The 13,988-nt window shown below is 36.3% G+C and overlaps 1 pseudogene; it reads right to left on the reverse strand.

Annotated features, from left to right (window-relative positions):
• Window positions 1-13,988, reverse strand: part of LOC105670931 (dynein beta chain, ciliary-like) — a 29,725-nt pseudogene that overhangs the window by 12,255 nt on the left and 3,482 nt on the right.

Consider the following 13,988-nt stretch of genomic DNA (forward strand, 5'->3'; position numbering starts at 1 on the left):
GACAACGTGTAATCGAGATAATACCAGCTCGTTGTAATTGAGCAAGGCTTCGTTGAGCAATTTTACAAGCTGCGCCCAATCCTTGATTGGCGCGTATTTGGGCTCGCCGATTCCTCCCGCGAAATGGCAATATATCAACGGTTGCTCCAAACCGAGTTCTCTCTCGTTCAGCTCCTGGTCGTTAACCAATTGAATAAGAGATCAGTATAAATAAACCAAGACGGGCGCATATTTCACATTCACAATCAGAGTCAAATATTCTATTAAGTACAGTGTCTAAGATAAAAAAAATAAAATAAAAAGAATTAAAAAATAGTAACAACAGAAGTTGAAAATAACGTGGCTTTAATTTTCGCTAGTTATTCACGACATTTATCAAGCTGTTAAACGTACGGGTACATTTTTGCGAAGCGCCTCGAGCAGCAGGCGATCGAATATCTTCTGATCCTCAAAATTTATCAATTTGTCACGATACACCCGCGTCGCTTCGTGAGCGTAGAGCCTGATTAGATGACTCGGAAGTGGTAGGGCGTCGCCGCGGGCGAAGAGCATACCCTGCGCGTAATGTCGAAGTGGTATTGTCGTTACATTGTGCTTTGAAAATCGCATATTTACTACTGTTGACTAGACTACTTGATTCTGACCTGGAATATGTTGGTCAAGTCGCGCAAATTGAAAACGTAATGAAATTTGACGACCGTCGGCAGAAAGGTGGCGGAAATTTTATCGTGAAGATACAACGCGGCGTCAATCAGAGGTCCCGTAAATTTTTGCACCGCCGGATTGAATTTTTGCTGCGGATCCGTCACATGCTGCTTGAGAATTTGACTGTATATCATCATGAGCGCCTCGATTTGCGGAAAACTGAAAACGAGAATGTCGATGCGATGATGAATGCTTATTTTCGTACTGCACATACGACTGAATAAATAAGTAATAAAATTTACCTGACAGCAAAGACGGCAAAGTGTCTTTGTAACCGGGGATCTATGGTGAAACTGCCCGCAGTAGGGTTCATGCAGGAAACATATTGCGTATTGTGAACCTCTTTTAAAGTTAGTTTCGTTCTGTCGTACCTATGTTAAATTTTTAAGCATTTTTAAAGCGTGATAGATTAACAATTAGAATTAATTATCAGAATTATTTATTAGAATTAGGAATAGAATTAATATTGAAAAGAAAGTTATCGGATAAAATTTTTTTACTTTTTTGAAGATTCCACGTATCGAAGATCGAAATTATTACCAGTGATTGTAATCCATATGTTGTCTGATGAGAGTATGAGGTTGTACGGTCCCATAAGTGTCCACTTCCGGCATATTCATGTCGTCTATGAAATATACCAAGAGTTTCGTGCCCGGTGGCCCGTAATTACGCCCCGCTTTCTTCTCCAAATGTTTCTCGAGCACTTTCTGTAACATGTCTTTTCAACGAAAACGAAGCAGATATATACTTTGGTCACTTTAGTGAGAGCTATGATGATTGCAACGTGCGATGGACGTGTAATTTTTCTAATAAGTTATTTTGCCATTTTGAAAAACACTGATAGTTTATGAAAACTATGCGTCTATGAATATAGGAACTATTTCAGTTGTTGTCCACAATATAATTTTTTTATTTACCTGATGTAGTGTAAAAATTGAAGGGAACATTTGCGATGTTATAATTATCTGGCAAACTAGCCAATTTGTCGGCTACGATAACGCTTTTTCCAGAGCCCGCTCCACCCACGAACATGACGGGAACGCGTTTCTTTACCAATAAATCCATGAAAAATCGCAAGCGAACTGTTTCTCCCGTTGGTACCAAAGCGGACTGCATTGAGTACGTTAAAAATTTTTAACACGAATGACATTTTTATTTTATTTCTATTCACAATATATACTGTCACACAATATGTTCTTTACAATTTAAAAAAAAAAACAGTAATTTATCTAAATTTTGCTCTATGCTATTTTGCGTTTGTACACCTTTACTGTAAAATAATTTAACAAGATTCAAGAGGGAAAAAACCTGCAGCGGAATATTCGAGTCCAACTCGAACGCGGTGACTTTTTCGGTCCAAGGCACCAATTTTTTTGTCTCTGGTTCTATAAAGTAACTGAACACGGTTCCACCCGATGGAAACTTAACAGTTTTGAATTCATTTTGCCACCACCTGCTGAATTCGTTCCGCCAATCTACTAACTGATCTCGAAACATTGCAGAGCCGAACGCCCAAATACAGGCGAATGCAAAATACAATTCGCACCTGAAATATAAATCATAAATGTACATGTTTTGCATTTTTTTTTTTTTATTATTTATTATTGTAGGAAAGATGTCGAAATAAAGAATTTTTTCGATATGGCTACCATTCCTTCGGGCCGTCTGGCGGTACGTTCTCTTTAGTCAGGAAACAATCGAGTAAGTGACAAAGTACTTCCAGGTGACATATCTCCGGCAAGGGAGTGATTTTCTTAAATTTCGACTTTGTTACTTCCAGCAGAGGTGGAATGTATTTCTCGAATAGAATTGATAGATTAGCGCGCTCGATGGGATCTCTCGTTTCTATCCAGCTTGTTATAAATCTACGCGCGAGTAAATTTTTCGGCTTAAAAAATAAATTCGACATAAAATAAAATGGATAATTTTTACACGTGTTGATTGCTCACGGGCTCCAGCCTAAATCTTGTGGATTGATATACAAAATCCCCGCTCTAGACACTGTTGCCGGTGTAGCTGTCCTGAAACAAAAAGAAATCATTTTAAGATACTAAAAATACATGAGAAGCACTATAATTATTAAAAGTTTTTGCCTTAAATTCCACATTTTATTTTAATATTTAGTTAATTAGATAAAAGTAAAGCTAAGTTTATTTTTTAAACTTAATCTAATTATTCGACTCCTTTGATCGACTTCTTAAAAATCAACTTTTTTCAATAATCAAACATTTTTTATGAATTTAAGAGTTTCATGATCACCTTAAATTAGAAATTTCAAAGAGGAGACGCATGTGCTTCGTTAATGAGATTCTCTCGTTACTCGCCAAGGTTAAAACCTTATTATCATCCATCACCGTGTTCAAGGATTCAATCCACATGGGATCGATGTCACCGTCGAATATGATCCATTTTGGGCCGTCCCCGGTCATATTCGCCTGCTCCCTCATTATCATGGAGAACAACCTGCAGAAAAGCAGTAATAAGAATAGAAAGCCGCCGAGCTGTCTATTACAGAGCCTAATACGAGCGCGTAGCGCGCGCCTGAGCGCGCGCGCTGAAAATTGACGGGTGCAGTATCTTCCAACCCGTCTTTCCATTCCCTCGTTGTCGGATTAATGACACCAAATAACTCGTCGTTGGTCACCGCCTTCGGGTTCAGATCGTTGTAGTACGGCTTGCGCTTTTGGTTTACGTACGTTCGATGGAGCGTTTTCCAGACATCAGTCTTACCGGTGCCGGCGAAACCGACGATAAAGACCGAGTGCCGAACGTGGAATAATTCCTCCAATTGCACCACCTGAGAGAAACCGAAAGAGAAAGGGAAAATATTTTTTCTCTTTTGTTCTCTTTCTTTTCTCGCTCGTCAATCAATTATTCAACGTGAATATGTAACATATTTACTTTTAGTATGAAACCATCTTCTGGCTGTAACTTTAAATCAAGAGCCGCAAGTTTGACCATTTTTTCGAAATCTAAGTCTCTCTTTCGCGGCACGTCCAATGCGGGAAATAGATCCCCTGTGCAGTGAAACAAAATCTTTTGATACATCATGTATTCTCTAAAATTTATACCAGTTTAGTATAAATTATTTTTTAACACAAACATCGAGAGTTTTTAAGTTATAAGATTCAATAAAGGATTAAAATGTCTTTAACAATATTAATCATTCTTTTACCTATTAATCCCATGAATACAGGCACATCGTCAGTCACGATTTTCGGCATATTAAAATCTCTTAGTGCTCTCATTAATACTTGGTCCTCTGGCCTTTGCCTATCATCGCGTTTTAGTTTTCCGGCGACGACTAGAACGGACTTGATAGCTCTCAGACCCCAGTCGTAGTGGTCTTGTTTGGATAAAAGCTCTCGACATAACATGTATAACGTGATAAACTTTCTCGCTAGTAATCTCGCATCTTGGAAGCCTTCGGCCACTAACATGATCTCGCAAATTAGCTCAAAATCGGGCACCACCATAGCGCAGGGTCTGTAGATTTATTTTTGATTATTCACGCGATATTAATATTCTTAATGTATCTAAATATATATTTATTATTAGAAATAATACTTTAGTGACGAATTATTAAATTAATTTATACTATTTCTATTGTGATAATAATTTAGAAAAAATAACTTTATTCCCAAGTGAAATGAAAGTAATCTTAAATTGTTTATTTATTACCGAAATAACGTTTTCAAGTTCTCGGGTAATTCCGTTCTACCAGCATAACCGGGGTTCATCGTTATAAACATGCCGACAGTATCCACGATATTAAGCTCCTCCCCAAAAAACAAGAATTTTTTCTTCCGGTTTTTAACTCCGTCCAGAACACATTTCACTTGCACGGCCACGACTGACAATACTTCGACTGAAATCCTGTTAAATTCGTCGAAGCAACCCCATGCGCCAGTTTGCGCTAGACCCTTGTATATGTTACCGCACGACTGCAAATGTTCAAGAACAAGAAAACAATTAATTTGATTATTTAAAATAAATTGATATACAATCTAAATAGTAAAAATCATAAAATAATGAAAATTTTCCCTTTCCACTACTTACGCTCTTCTGAATGTAATGTAGTTGATTATAAAAAAGGACGTTTATTTTGTTAAGAACATTTCAGAAGATAAATTCTTTTTAAATTGGACATTTCTCGTTCGCAGGAAATTTATTAAATATGAGAGGTGGGAAAGGAAGGAAAGAGAATGTACTTTATAATCCATCTGTTCAGAGCAGTTGAAGACGTAAACCATTTGTCCAAGGGCTCTACCGAGGTCCTTGGTCGTCTCGGTTTTTCCCGTCCCCGCGGGCCCGGCCGGTGCTCCGCCCATTATCAAATGCAACGATTGCGTCAACGTAATGTAGCATCTGTCCGTCAACGGCGTAATTACCAGACGCGGCACGTTACCCAAGTACTCGTAAGCGTAGACGAAACACGCGTCGCAAATGTTGGCGTAGCAATCGCCCGATTTGTCATCCCATCTACAAAGCACAAAACACAATTTTTTTTTCCTATACCTACCGCGACAGAAAATAATTTTCCTATGCAAATTACAGATAATTAAAAACAATGTTTATTATATATATTAGCATGATAAAAGTATTATGCTCGTAAGAAGAAACATTTTGTAAAAAAAATGTTTAATGAAACTATTTCTTTTTCTGACTTATTATACATGATAATTTTTTTTTAAAATAATTATCAAATTAAAAGGCTTTGTTTTCAAAAAATATATTTTGCAGTAAAATCACCTGTGTCTCAACTGCGACTGCCATTGAAAGTTGGAGGAGCTCTCCGCTTTGATGGATATTAGCTTTCCGACAACGTCACGCGCGTGAACGTCAATGGTGCAGATAGTCATAATCTTCTGTCGATCGTTCTCGTTCAACTCGCCGCGCAAAATTGCAATCAGCGTGTTTAATTGGGTGATCTGCTTCTTCTGATAATCCTTAAGCGCGTTCTCGAATCCCTCCTCGAGTCTCGCGAATGCCATATTCACCTCAGAAGTCCACCAGATCTGCGTGCCGCATAGAGCCGGCTGTGCTTCATAATCCAAGATCCACGAATCGCGGGGCTTCTCATCGTACGACGCGACAGCTTGACTGAATCGATGTCTCACGGTTCTTTTCATCGCGTCCGTAACGCGATTCAACCAGATCTCAACCTGCGATTCAGATGATTAAACATAGTAGATTAGCCTTAATTGATTTAATGCAAATTTAAACAAATCGTCGAAAAATCAAGATCTTATAAATTAACGAGGCTCATTCATAAACTCAACTCTCAATACTTATGTATGTGTTGTGCATCGTGTGTCTTATTAAGTTTTTGAATTTAATTGATACCTTCCCCGTGCAGTCACACGTTCCATGCATTTCCATTTCCTCGCCATCCTTCGCTATCATGCCATTGGCATTTTTCGTCGGTTTTCCGCCTTCCATTTTCCATGTGAGGTTCGCCAACGAGTCGTACAACTTGGATAAATGCTTGCAAACCAGCTCGGGATTGTTTCCTGATGCGATAAAGCGTATTGACAGCGGCAAAATGAATTTCTATATTATTTTTATGAGAAAAAAAAAGTGTACTTTACCATTGCTCAGTATGTCCAATAGATCTGCGGATGAGATAAAATAAAATCGTGGATAGGCCAGTCTTTTCGTCTCTAGATAATCGGATAGTGCTTTCTGGCAGATATTTAATTGCGCTTGCAATTCCTCCAGGCGACTCAGAAGTTTTGGTCTATTTGTTGACTTTACTATATTCAAATTGCCCACCATTTCCTTCAACAGATCCTTAATGGAAAATTTAAAAATATCAGATTAGTATTTTTCAATTGAGAAATTGCATAAATTATGAATTCATAATAGAATTTTTTTATTGCAAAAATTATGCATTAGATTATTGATAATTTGTATGATTTTGTAATAGCATACAAAGTATAAAATATTTTCCAAAGATAGTTTGATTGTAATAAAATTCCGAAAATTAATATTTTTAGACATTTATAAAAAAATGCCTTAAGAAAACTTGTTAGAAATTAAGATTACTTTAAAATCCTTGTCTATCTTTTCGAAGCGCTTTGATTCTTCCGGCAACTGGCTTCTTATATCTTCCGAACCGATGAAGATGCTTTCGAGATGCATCCAAGCTCGTTGGACTTGAAACCAAGCGTTAATTACGGCGTCCGCATTGCTAAGCTTTTGCTGCCAATCCAATACTTCGTCGAGGAAGTAAGCGACGTATTTAGAGTCCATCATGCTTTGCAGTTGCACCTGGAATCAGTAATTTTACAGATACTACTACGCATACGCCAGCTCATAATAGTAAATATACTTTACCGAAGGAAATAATATCAATTAGGCTCTTGGCGGAAAAAAATGGGAAATTTCTCCAAAGAATTCCGATAAATAACGTACCTGATTTTCTTCCAACATCTCGATCGTTTCCTCGCCTATTGTTATGACACTGAGCCTAGTGCGTTCGTGCGCCTCCTTGCCGAACTCGAGAGTATCCCATGTGCCGTGAAGCTCTTTAAGAACTTTCTCCATGCTCATTTCCTTAACCGCCTTGTCCACCATGTTCTTAACTTCCTCCTCGTATTTGTGAAGCTCTAATTTCAATAAATCTTCCAAAGTAGTTTTATCGTCCATGGTGAATCTCACCTGTAATGTTAATTAGAGTTGTACAAATCGAAATAATGAAATTTTTCCGATTATATACGAAGAATTACAAGAATGATGTTATTTGCGCACTCGAGTCTCAGCCATGAGTTCTTGCCAATGTCTGGATTTGATGGCGGGATTTTGCAGTTCCGAAACTGCCCTTAACGATGACATCATATTCCTCACTTGCGCTTCTACGTGAGCGTACAAATCCCAAGTTCGTGTCTCTTTGTCTAATTCTAAAATAATAGAAAACCTCCGTTTTTTTAATATATTGTTTTATATAATTTTGATAAATAAAAAAAACAAAAAAAATGTGATTGAAATTGATTTTCAACATGTTAGAAGCGTGATATATTGAATATCTGTAGTCAATACAAGACTCACGTTTCAATTCTCGAATTAACTTTTTACACTCCTGATCCATTCCCTCGACGTCTATTTTTTTCCAGAACGTCGTCTTCCATTCGTCTAGACTCGACGTAATGACATTGACATAATCCCAAAGGTTCTTTAGAAGCTTTAATTCCCGTCTCGCGAGTTTGATTTGTTTAAATTCCGGCACCTGCTGTTCGAATATATTCGCTTGATCACGCAGCGCTTCTAATTCCCTTTCGAATTCTAAAATTTCTTCATTTATCTTGTCCAATTTCTCGTACACGTTCGTACAATCGAAACTGTGTAATTAATTAGAAACTTGAATTATAGTCAGTAGCTCAAAGTCAAATTTATATAGATTCAGAACTGTTTTTGAAAATAACACAAGTTTTCATATCATTTAATAATTTTTTTGTGCATCAACACCCGCGTTCTTTTGGTTCTTATTGTTTTTTTGCTCTTTAAAAAATGTTTTGCTATTAGTAATATGAATATATTTTGTGATCTATCAGAGATACCTGAAGATGACATTTTCGCGGAATCGCGCCAGACACTGCTGTTGCTTGAAGTCGTAATAATTAAGACGTTTCTTCAGCAACTCGATCTGACGTGCCATCAGAGGATTCACAATCTGCTTCACTTGCGCCGCGCACTTCTTAACATTCGCCCATTGCTCCGGCAGTTCCGTCAGCCAAATATACGTTTCCTCGCCGAATTTTACTTGGTATTGCTTAAGAAGGTCTATAATAGCCTGCAATCGCATTTTGCTGAATAAATGAGTGGGAAAAAAAGGGAAACGGTTTTTAAGAGTACAAAGAAACCTTGATTCTGTTTATTAATTAATCTTCAATTTCATATTGAAAACCAAACTGCTCCCATAATACCACCTTTTTACTCTACCTTAATAGGTTCCCACATGTCGTCGATCTGATAATGCCGGTCTCGAACCTCTTTTAGGTAATATATAGTGTTTAGCAAGTCCTCGTAATCATCCGGTGCGATCGGCTGTGTAAATTTCTTTAAAGCGTTCGTCAGAAACTCGCTGAGATTCCTGAGTCTGCGTGTGACATATAAATTAATCAATTATCAATCAAATGCTATTAATATGCTATAAGATATAAAAGACTATTTTTAAGAAAAATAATTAAATTTTTAATTTTTATTAAATTCTCTAAAGAAGAAAGAGAGTGATCGTAATATGTTAAACAACATATATTAAGATGAGATAAAATACTTGTTGTTAGTGTCGAATTATTTATCAAAAGTTGTGTGAAGAAAAATTAGAAACGTTGATGGAGAACAAATACGTACTCGTTATTAACATAGTCAACAAGATGCGTCTTGAATAAATTAGTCCACTTGCAGATTGTGTTGAGTAAAGCTTGCTTCAGGGCTCTCACGTCTAGCCGTAACCAACGCAAAAAGACCTTTTCGTTTACGAACTTGTCGCACTTATTGTAAAGTTCCATGAAGTAGTCAATTTCTCTCTTAAAATCAGCCAATCCTGGTTTTCTCTCTTTCAGATTCTCTGACAAAGTTTCTAGCCCTTGCGTTACCATAACTTTTTCCTCATCCGTGAGCGCACGGCCAAAACGTAAGAACAGATTCAAATACTGTTGTTTGTCGTTCAGCCACAACCAGGAAAACGGTTCGAAAATCTGCAGTTTTTAGGAGCGTTAATTTTAGTAAGATATAAATAAATTATTAACTTATTTATAATTCGGAAATTTGGCTACGCTCAAACATACATTTGATTCTAACAGATCAGACATCTAAGCATGGATAAATAATAAAATATAAAACATTATTAAATCTAGAAATATTGACAAATTATAATGAAATCTAATATTTATTCATCGGAACGCTTCAAGTTTTCTTATTAGAGAGTTGGAAATGTGGGAGTGTCCACTATATATCATATTTACATATCCGTGTATCGATATATTGCTTTCTATCGCAGAAACGTGACAAGTAAAATGTATTTATGACCAAAGTTTGCGATCGAAAATGAGATAACTATAGAGTTACTTGAAGATCTTACGACAATGTATTCCTGCGCTTGTACCAAACCCAACTTGATCCGGTTACACGTCTCCTCGAGCATGAAAACGATGTTTTCTTCTTCCGCTAAATCGATCTTAAAGTATTATATCGCGATTAGTAACGGAAGAATCCTATTACTATATCATAAACGCAGTGAACCGAGAATTATAATAGTACTAACAATAGTAACAATAGATCAGATTTTAAAGATGTAAAAATATTTGATTTTGAAAATAAGAATGTACTCTAATAAAGACATTCAACTTTTGATCTGAAATTAAATATTAGTTTAACATTACATTAACAATTAAATATTTGTTTTAAATTTTGTTTTCAAAGCATGTTTAAAGCACAGTTTGCCAAAATCTCTTCTTTCTTAATTAACCATTGTTATTTAAAATGTAAAAAAAAATTATTTAAAAAAATTTAAAGTTCTTAATGCATATAATTATATGCAACAATGCGCCTATCAGTGAGCATCCTGTATACAACAACGTACTCCGTAGTGCTCTCGTTCCGCTGCGACGTCGGAATCTACACGTGGTATTAAAGTTCCCATCTTCATAATGTCAAGTAACAAATTCTCGTAAAATGCGTAGAAGCCGTCGGGATTGTCCGGATCTACCGGAGGGTGAAAGATGATGTGGGGTACTTCGAGCGACAACTGAATTTCGAAAAGGGGCCACACGTTGCTCTCTGGATCGGTTTCATCGAGTAGGTAGCATATACTGCAGTATATAAATATTTATCGCATAAAAACAAGAATGAATTTATTATTAATTGGTAGAATCTGCAAAATAATGTTCAGAGAGAGTTTTAATTTCTTGCCTTACGATTTAATTTGCGATTGCGTATGTAATAGTTAGGCGTTGCTCGTGCAATATCGCGTTTATTTTAGAAACAAATTGTATAAATTTATCGGTTCAATACCTGGTAGAAGCGGCTTGGATCAGAGCTTTCGATATCAAATCATCGACATAAGCGAGATAGGGCTTCCATTTAATCATACGCTGAGCAATTTCCTCTCCCGTTTCGGTTACGCCGGCTATCAATTCGGCTTTTTCATCCTCCACAATATCCATCTCTTCATCAAGTCTATGATGATGTATGAGTGTTTTATGAAAATGTTAATAATTTTTATATTTTGTTATTACAGCTTACAAATGAAATATTATTGTGCATAATTTTAATCATTAAAAAAAAAACAGAATGATTCGCACCTCAATTGATCTGCTTCCATATCGTCTGTCTTTTTTGGGATTTCTTCGTCTTTCACATCTTGCTCTTTCGTATCCAATCGAGTTTTTGTAATTGAGTATGTGTTATGATCGAGTATGGTATGTCTACTTATCTTTAGAAAAACAATAAGAATTACTTTCGTCCAATTCGAATTCATGTCTCTTATACAGTGAATCGGGCAGCAAGTCGAAGAAAAGTTTGTAATTTTCGTCCAAGATTCGATTTAGTTCCTTGGCAGCGTGCTTGATCTGATCGTATCTCTTTTGCAAATTCTCGTCACGCTCATTTATGGCGAGCAAATTTTCATTCTTAAAATCCTTACGCTCTAATATCGGCATCAGCGCCCACGAGTAAATCGTTTGCAATAATGAAGTGATGTTTTCTTGCGCGCGGAAGATCCGCGTATATAACTTTTGCACCAAACGCAGCAAATTGCCGATATACTCCGGCACTTCTGCGAAAAACAAAATATCGATGAAATTATACAATAAAATAAGGAGAAAAGTAAACATTTTTATTTGTCCATGTATTATAATTCTCATTAGAAAAAATGCGATACTCAAAAGCGTTATCATTGCAAAAGATTCTAAATTAATAGAATTTCTTTTTAATCTATACATTATTTCGAATTATTATATCATATTATTTTCTAATTATTATTAAAAAAGTAAAGGGTTTTTTAAAGAATTTAATTTCTTAAACGTTTCTTTATTATTTATGTCTCATTTAAATATTGATAAATTTTTACCAGGAGAATTCCAATTGTAATTTTTCTGGCCAAAACCGATTAATTCGTCCACTTCTTCGATTTCGTGTTTCACCAACTCGAATTCCACTGGCAAACTGTACTGTCTTATTCGGTTGTACCTGTTGTTTGAAACGAATATATGCATTGAGATACTCAAATTATTTTTGAATAAAGTGTTTACTCACCATTGCACGAGCAAACCAAGATTGTAAGTATTTTCAAAGAAATACTGCGTCCTGTAATAGAGCCGAGATGCTTCCTCAGGTAGATCCTTCCTCTTCATGATAATCATATAGCGAGTCTCTCGCAGTAAACCGTTAAGTTCCGGATCGAAGTTTACATCAAGTAGTTGGTCCTCGTATATTGTTAATAAACTTCTCGATAGATGAAGATTGCTTACTTCGACTACTTTCTTACTCCATTCTGTGAATATTTCGTTCTCCTTGGCGTCCATGAGTGCCTTAGAAGAAGCACATATGCTTTTATTAACGCAACTTGCATTACAACAAAACTAAATATAAAAATTTACATAAACGATATATTAGCATAAATGTAAATAATAATACATGTAAATCGAAAAATGACCAAATTGCATGACGATGAAGAGTAACATCGTTTTATCGCGTCATAGTTTCTTTCATTGATTTCGCACGATATTACCTGCAATTGCTCGTACTTCAGCTTGGTTTCCTGCACCATTTTGTGATTTATCAAAGGATGATCGACCAATTTCGCGCTTTGCATCGGATACTCTATTCGATGCTGTAATTGTATCAGCGTGCACAATGCGCCAGCGACTTGCGGGAAATATTCATCGGTGTCGATCCAGTCATTCTTTTTAATGTCTTTGAAATGACTGTCGAATATGAGCTGAAAAAGGCAGAGATCAATATTGTATTTGTTAGCTATCAATTACTGATTATTAGCAACGCACTTTAATTTCATCAAAATGATTGTGGATTCTTTGAAGCAATCTCTCGTAATTGTGCCATAATTGCTCCATGATGATCGGTCGATTCGCCATCGAGCCTATGATCCATATCACTTTGAACATAAATTCCGTATTGTGACTTTCAGAGAACGCCTGATCGAATATATTAGCCAACTGTCTGTCGAACTCCTCGACCTGCGAAACAAATAATAAATGTTTATATTGTAGCACTAATCAAGGGGTGTGCATAATGCGCGATTGTTGTATCTATGATTACCGCCTCACCTTCGCTAAAAAGGAAGTTACGTGATCGGTGAACCGTGTTTCTTCCGGCATTAAAATATCGTACTCCAGCTCGGCGAATTCATTGTAGAACTTAACGAACTTATCGTGAATGTTATATATTTTTGAGCACAAGATTTTCCCTCTTAAGCCCCCGAATTCGATCCTTTCTAGCTTGAAATAATCTTGAGCCGTGTCGAATAAAATCTAAATGTATGAGATAAAAAATATAGAATACAATCAGATAAAATGTTTTCTTAGATTGAACGGATTTTGTATTATTAAAGAAAAAAAGACGGGGAAATTTGCCTTTATCTCTCCTAGACGTTTTAGAAACTTTATCATTCTTCCGAGTACCAATTCGTCGTCGAAACTCCATGCGTTTGACTCGGACGGATGCTTGTAATAAGTATCCACTCTACTTTTAAATAAGTCGAACATTTCTATATAATAAGTCAACATGCTTGTCACATGATCCAAACGTTTCAGACTGTCTTCGACGTCGCCGAACAAAGTGCTCTGATCCAAATATTTGATAGCCTATGAAAAAAGCTGCCGATTAGTAATAACATCTGTATATTATAAATTTTGAAAGAGAGAAATCACGATGGGAAGTTCTCAATGTTCTTCGTGTTTTAAAATAAGAGTTGATTTTAACGCTACATCACAAAATATAAGCTCAACTTCCTGTCGTCGCGCAGAATACTTAGATTCTTCAAGCATGCTAGTGTTTAAATATCTTTTTTTACAAACCTCATCTATTAACAGATTAGATATCGCGAACAACAGTGTGACTATACGCGTAGTGGTGCAATAATATTTTGAGTTTGCCCACAACAGGCACACGCAGTGCAGCATCGGCTTCAATTTTGGCTGTATGTCTTTGAATTCGGTATTTTGTATGTCCTCGAAGTGAGGCTCCAATGCTTTTAAGTAAGAATATACGTCGCGCGCTTCAATCACCGCTGAAAATATGAAGTTTTTTGAAAATTACATAGT

The sequence above is a fragment of the Linepithema humile genome, chromosome 5 (assembly GCF_040581485.1).
Source record: "Linepithema humile isolate Giens D197 chromosome 5, Lhum_UNIL_v1.0, whole genome shotgun sequence".
Classification (NCBI taxonomy): Eukaryota; Metazoa; Arthropoda; class Insecta; order Hymenoptera; family Formicidae; genus Linepithema; species Linepithema humile.